The sequence below is a fragment of the Lathyrus oleraceus genome, chromosome 1 (genome assembly GCF_024323335.1).
Source record: "Lathyrus oleraceus cultivar Zhongwan6 chromosome 1, CAAS_Psat_ZW6_1.0, whole genome shotgun sequence".
In the NCBI taxonomy this organism is placed as follows: domain Eukaryota; kingdom Viridiplantae; phylum Streptophyta; class Magnoliopsida; order Fabales; family Fabaceae; genus Lathyrus; species Lathyrus oleraceus.
The window spans coordinates 428295357-428303177 of NC_066579.1; the positions used below are offsets into that span (position 1 = coordinate 428295357).

At 39.3% G+C, this 7821-nt stretch overlaps 1 non-coding gene across 1 annotated transcript; it reads right to left on the reverse strand.

Annotated features, from left to right (window-relative positions):
* Positions 1-6209: 6209 nt before the first annotated feature.
* On the reverse strand, positions 6210-6316 carry LOC127116131 (small nucleolar RNA R71). Its single transcript, XR_007801112.1, has one exon. It is a non-coding gene; the product is annotated as a small nucleolar RNA R71 (small nucleolar RNA).
* Positions 6317-7821: the final 1505 nt, after the last annotated feature.

A 7821-nucleotide genomic window follows, 5' to 3' on the forward strand; every position in this document is an offset into this window, starting at 1 on the left:
TCTCTTGGTTAGCCTCCAGGGTTTGCTCCGATTGCCTCTGTTAGGGTTTGCTTGCTAGGGTTTTCCTCCTCCGTTTCTGTCCCTTTCTCTGTGTGAAGTTCTGGTATTTATAATAATTTTTGTGACCTGATGGGCTCAGAATGAAGCCCAAAATTTCTGGTATTCGCAAGCTTTGCTAGGCGAGTGGTGCAGCGAAGGGTTCGCTAAGCGAAGGATTTTGCTCGCCTAGCGAGCAAGCCATTTTAAGTCATTTTCTGGATTTGGCCACCTGTGTGTTGGGTCTTTGTTCCTTTAATATCAATGTCTTGAAAAAGGAGTTGGAGTGCCTTGAAAAATGTCTTGCAAGGTTAACGAGCAAATTTTGGGGTATGACAAATGGCTTTGGTCCAAAGTGACCTATAACGTTTTGTATTATCACATGTACTTCTTTTAGGATTATGAAATTTTGTCCAACATAAAAGTTGAAGAATACATCTCAAGCATTCCAATTCACTTGGTCTCACCTAAAAATCATAAAAAATGAAGGAGTTAGGTCCTTGGGAAATTGACCCAAAATTAGGGTTTAAGTCAAAATGACCTATAATGTTTTGAAATGAATGATGACCTTCCAAGTTTCAAATGAATTTTTGATGAACATGAAAGTTGTTCATATTGTTCTTAAGAACATTATTTCTCTTGGGGTCATCATAATTTGAAAAACACATCAAAAGTTAGGTCTCAATGGATTTCAAAATAGTCACATGATTTGACTGATCAACTTCTCAAGTCCAGACTTCAAAACTTGATGAATGAATGATTGAGGGGCCTCACATAGGCTCATATATGCATAAAATTATGAATGAAAGAACTTCCCTTGATTGTATTTGATCATAGGTTGAGGTTTCTTCATGAGCAAGGCACATTCAATGCACAACTGAATTAGGGTTTCCTTGGGAAACAAGCCTCAATCCCTTTGGTTTATCTTGATCAAATTGACAAATTGAGATACTTGGGAGGTATATATGATGATTGAGAGCTTTAGGAATCATTGTCATGCTTGCTTTCATCTTCATCTGGCCATTTCAATGGGCATATGAGCCTCTTAGGAGCCTTGGATCATATGATTGCTTAAGCTTCAAAACAAAACAAGTTAGTGACATATTTTTGTGATTTTGGTTAATAAACAAAATAAGGAAAGCAATAATATACCATTCAAGCATGCTTGGTGGTCTCAAACCAACTCACACAAGTCCCCACCCAAGGGTTAAGGAGCCAAGATGCTATAATCCTTGAGGCAAATGCAAATGAGCAATGTTATGATGCCATGAGGGATCTTAGGGTCAAAATTAGGGTCTTACAGATGCCTCTATTTAAGGTCATTCTAGACGGAGATATGAAGGTTAAAATCTTCGTCTCGACGAGGTAGAATGGTCTTAAATAATAACAAAGAGACGAATTTTGGTCCCTAAGAGACCTCATGATGCAAATGTATGTATGCAAAAAATTAATACCCTGTGGGGATATGTGTCCACAAAGAAATCAGGAGAAACTGAAGATCCATAAGTGTAATATACTCATAAATGGGACAGAGACCCTGTGAGCAGGTCACGACTTTGAAAACTTGCTAGGAGACACGAAGAGATTCCATGAAAATAAATCAATGGAAAGACTCGAGCTGACGCAAAAATGCATGTATTGGGGAATATGCCAATACAGCAAAATTATCCACAAAGGATACTTCGGATAAAAATCCGGACTTGGGCGGGGATGTCCACAAAGGACTCAGCTGAGGAAACAACGAATGAGGTATTACCGGTTACTGGGTAATAAACTCAAAGAGACATATGTTCCAAACACCGGTATAAGGGTGAAAGAGAAACATGCTCAGGGAGAAAGAATATCTAAGACCGATATAAGGGTGAGAGATATCAATCATCCAAAACATCTGAGGAAAACCTAAAAGGTATATTTCAACTCAGGAAAATCTGACTCCACAGGGGATAAAAAGTCATAATAGGGAGCAGAAGGAAGGAACACCAGGAATACCAGTTACTGGGCATATAATAGGTGACCAACCAGGCGTGAATTGGGGAATATTTCCAAGACACTCATCATCCAAAAGGAGGGATGAAAAAGAAAACTCGATTACATGATGGATATTCGATTCCATAAGGAAATACGAATCTTACTCGACTGGGGAAGAAAAGAAACTTCGACTGAAGAGTGCATGAGATATATTATCTATTACCGTCATAACGTAGATAACATACTTTCATGGACGATTATCCACAACCGGTTACTGGGTTAATAAAGGATAAATCGACCGAAAAGAAAGGACATCGGGATACCGGCTACTGGGTATAAAATGATGACCAAACAAAGGAGAAACGATCATTACCAAACAAGGGTAAATGAAAGATGACTCGTTGGGGATAAACTGCTTGACAAAAGCAATTATCCAGAGATATATCACCGGTTACTGGGTGATATACTCAAAAATGAAGGAATATCCATACCAAATATTGGGTAAAGATAACCAACAAAGAGGGGATTACATCTACCGGTTACTGGGTAGAAAACCAAAGGTGAGAGTATCCGTCATCGGTTAGGATGAACAAAATCAAGGATTAACTCTGCAAGGGGACAAAATGGGGTTTACAACTACCGGTTACTGGGTAGAAAACCACAGAAATAGGACTTATAACTACCGGTTACTGGGTAGAAGGCCACAACATCTGCTGCGGAGAGAATGAACAATTACTGTTTACTGAGCAATTGAACAAAATCCATAGGGAACTGCAGGGGAAATAACAAGAAAAGGGGTCGATCTAGGAACAAACTAGAGAGACACAATGAAACAAGACTCGACCTAATGAGGATATAACTCAGGGGAGTAATCCCATCCCAATACATATTTTGGGAGGAAATTGAAACAATAATCATCCACGAGGACATAACTCAGTGGGGAATAATGAAGGAAAGATAGACACTATCTGCCTAAGGGGCTGACTTTATATGGAGAGATCAGACACAAACATCTACTTGGGGAAGAACATTTCACCAACAACAAGAGATCACAAGCAACGATATATGGCAAAGAATGCAACATGAATATCTGAATGCTATAATTATGCATGTATATGCGTGGTTTATGTATGATTAATGCTGACAAACAGACATATCTAATACCAACAGGTCCAAGTATCAATGGACAGACATCCAGTACAACATCTCAAAAGAGAAAGCCAGACCCACAGGGGAAACCCAATCTGGTGGGGAACAACAAATATCGAGAAATAACAATCACCGCGAAGGATCAAGCAGAGTCGCTTCCTGGGATCAAGGCTACTGCCAGGGGATCAGCCAAAGGGCACAACTACCAAAAGCTAGGGATCTTCCAACAGTTCTGGGGAACTTGATAAGATCAGTAAAAGAAGAACTCTATTGGGGATCTTATCAAGCAATAATATGAAATTCCGTGGAGAACAACCACCAAACAGAAGCACATCAATCAAACATTCACTTCTAACCACCGAAGGAACATCTCTGCTGCGGATAAAAAACCAATCACTCTGTTGGGAAGCTAACAACACATCCTCCTCGAAGTTCCAACGTCAAACTAGGATCAGGTAAAGTCTCAGCTAGGGAAGCTACAGAGCCATCACCAGGGATTTGCTGCTGATCAGGCAAAAGATCCGTTGCAGAGGAAAAACTCTACCGGGGAACACAACACGAATAAGATCCATCATAGAAGAAACTCTACTGGGGAACTCATCAAGGAAAGATATGAAACTCTGTGGGGAACAACCACCAAACAAAAGTTCCAAAAATCAATGAATCTCCTCTTATCTGTTGGAGAAACATCTCTACCAAGGAGAGAGACCCACTGCTCTGCTAGGGAAGGAAATAAACATCTTCAACACTGATAACACTAAAATTTACCGTATTTTCAACTCCGATTTCACATGCATTCTAGTTGTTTTATTATCATTTTGTTGTGTTATTGGTATGTTTTCCTTTGTTTTCAAGTTTTCACTTTAATCGGAGCCCCGATCGAGAAAAGGAGCGAAAAAGAGCCAAAAACCCTAAAATTCAGCATTTTGTTCTTATGGCCTACCCAATGGCGGGCGCCATAGACCAAGCCATGACGTGTCCAAGCTCAACTTCCCTCAACTCCCATGTTCTCCACTACATCCACTAAGGCGCCTCACTTTGGCCTTGTGGCGGACGCCATGGCCTTGTGGCGGGCGCCACAAGAGGAAAACAGTTTCCCTCTATTTTCAAGTTGAAGGACATCCAAGTCATTTCCATCTTTTTACTTGCTTATAAATAGAAACTCGAATTCACTTTTACAATCATCCAAACTTAGAGCAGAGGCAAACTCAGAAGCAACTTTGTTTCACTTAGGCATATATTCAGTTTTATAAAGTGGTAATCGCTTCGCATTGGAGTGTTACCACAATTATGTAATCGAGTCTGTGATAGAGTCTGTAATCGAGTTTGGAGCACTTTGGAAGGAAGTTAATCCTGCCGCCATTTTCATTTCCGCATTGCAATTTATTCAACCCTCCGATTGGAGCATATTTTTATTACTTGTCTTTATCTTATTTATTTTCCGCACTCGCTTTTACTTTATTTATTTCCTCGCACTCGCTTTTACTTTATTTATTTCCTCGCACTCGCTTTACTTTATTTATTTCCTCGCACTCGCTTTACTTTATTTATTTTCCCGCACTCGCTTTACTTTTATTTATTTCCTCGCACTCGCTTTAAATTTATTTATTTCCTCGCACTCGCTTTAAATTATTTACTTTCCGCACTCGCACTACTTTTATTTACTTTCCGCACTCGCACTACTTTTATTTATTTTTATGCACTTTTACTTTACCATGTCTAACTAAATTTATAAGGTTAGAATGTAAGGATCGTAATTGAACCAGTAATCTGTACAATTGTTCGTAGAAATACTTAAGGGCTATTTTAACTTTCAACTTATGTTTTCCCACACTTCAATTCCGTTGGGTAAGATCGAAAGTCGTCCAACGTCTTTTTAAACTTAATTGTTTTTAACTATTTCAAAAACAGCGAAAGCGCTTTGTTTAGTTCATTAGGAGAGTTTAGCATAAAGAACAAAAGAGATTTTAAAACTATTTTCGGACGCGTTTATAAGTTTAGAGTCTGGTTCGTGAGAACCTCTTTTGGTTAAGAAATCCAGGTTATAATACTTTTCAACTTAGTCAAGATACTATATTTCTTAAAAATAGGTTTACCACTCTAACGCAATGCGCGCCTTTTTATAAGTGACAATAAGAGGGTTTGATTAGGGAGTACAACTCGGTTCTGAATACGCGAAAGCGACAGTTCCTGTTAAATTAGTTCTTTTCAAAGTAGGAAACACTACCCATAAGTAGCTATATTAGCAAGTACTTGGATTATCAATTAATTACGTGAATTACATTCGACCCCTTCTTTATTAATTTAATTTATTTCAAAACATTACTTTTCATTGCACACTCCAAAAACACCTATTTTGATTGCCTTTGATAAACACCATAACAATAGATAACGATAGATTAACACTTGGTCTCTGTGGATTCGACAATCTTTTATATTACTCTGACGCATTCGTATACTTGCGAAACACCGCATAAAGTTTTTGGCGCCGTTGCCGGGGATAAATTTCGTCAAATTTCATTTTCCTGTTGTTATATTGTTTAGACTTAGGCTATTTCCCGCCGGTCAATACGAAGAACTCGCAGCACCGGAAGTTTAAGCTTAGTATACCCTCTGGCGGAACCTGAACGTTACGCTCGCGCCGTTTATTCTTTCATAGAATTAAGAGAGCTATGGATGAAGATCAAAACCAAAGACCTCTTAAGGACTTCGCTCAACCATCTAATGAAGAACCTAGTTCTAGTATAGTAAACCCAACCATCCCAGCTAATAATTTTGAACTTAAACCATCCCTGTTGCAACTAGTGCAGTAGAGACAATTCGAGGGTCTCGCTATTGAGAACCCAAACCAACATTTAAAAATATTTCTTCAATTAGCAGACACTTTTAAAACCAATGGAGCTTCTCCTGAGGCAATACGTTTAAGATTATTTCCTTTTTCCCTCAGAGATAAAGCCCTATCATGGTTAGATTCCCTTCCACCCAATTCCATTACGACTTGGGATAACCTTAGAAGAGTTTTTCTTGCTAGATATTTCCCCCCGAGTAAAACCGCCGTTCTTCGAAACCATATAACTAGATTTACCCAAAACCAAGGAGAATCGCTGTTCGAAGCTTGGGAGAGATATAAAGAGTTGTTACGAGCATGCCCACATCATGGTTTAGAAAATTGGTTAATCATTCAAACCTTCTATAATGGACTTCATTACAACACAAAGATGACCATCGACGCTGCCGCAGGCGGTGCTCTGATGAACAAACCTTATCCTGAAGTTAGTGCCCTCATCGAAGATATGGCTCAAAACCATCAATCATGGGGAGTCGAACGAGCGACAGTTGAGAAGAAGGAAGCCCAAGGAGGAGTGCATGAACTAAGCTCTATAGACATGATGCAAGCAAAAATGGACGCATTAGCCCTCAAATTCGAGCATATGTGCATAAACCTGAATACTGTAGCCGCAGTTTCGTCGGATTGTGAGATATGTGGAACCAAAGGACACCAATCCGCAGAATGCAGTCTATTAAACGAAACCCACTCTGGGAAAGTGAACTACACCCAAGGGAACCCATATTCGAATACCTATAACCCTGGATGGAGGAATCACCCGAACTTCTCCTATAAAAACAATAACCCTATTCAAAATAATGCACCTCCGAGACCTAGTTATCAAGCCCCTAGATCAAATCAACCTATGCAACCTGTACCACCAAAACCGAGCCTTGAGAAAATTATGGAAAATTTTATCACCCCTCAAACCCAAAAAAACAAGGAGTTCATGAATCAAAACATTCATGTTAATGAATTGATTACTCAGTTAGGAACCAAGGTTGACCAAATAGTTACTCATACCAAGATGCTTGAAACCCAGATCTCTCAGGTAGCTTTAAACCAAGCCCCTCAGACTACACCTGGAGGACAATTCCCTGGACAACCTCAACAAAATCCGAGAGGACAAGCCAATGCCATTACCCTACGAAGTGGGAACGCTTATGATGAGCCACCAAACCCTAGATTGAGTGAACCCAAAACTTCTAAGGAATGTACCAAACCCCCGGACGAAGTAAAGGAGCCAGAGGAATCTGAAAACCAGGAAGGTCGAGATAAAGGAGAAGAACCTAAAGATAAAACTTACGTACCACCCCCGCCATATAAACCACCTATACCATATCCGCAAAGACTCAAACAAACCCAGATCAATAAACAGTATCAAAAATTTATTAAAGTTATAGAAAAACTTCATGTAGAAATCCCTTTCACAGAAGCCATTACCCAAATACCTTCTTATGCAAAGTTTCTCAAAGACATCCTTACCAACAAACGTAGACTTGACGATCCAAAGCCTTTGGAATGTAATGCTATTTCTGAGGACAAATTAGCAAAGAAAGATAAAGATCCTGGAAATTTCTCCATTCCTTGCCTTCTGGGTAATCATGTCATCGAAAAAGCTTTTCTAGACTTAGGAGCTAGTGTGAGCCTAATGCCTTTAGCGGTTTGTGAGAGGTTAAACTTAGGAGAATTACAGCCCACTAAGATGTCACTTCAGTTAGCCGATAGATCTGTTAAATATCCGATAGGCATTTTAGAAGATGTTCCTGTTAGGATAGGTCAGTTATTTATCCCTCCTAATTTTGTTATCATGGACATCAAATAGGACAATGATATACCAA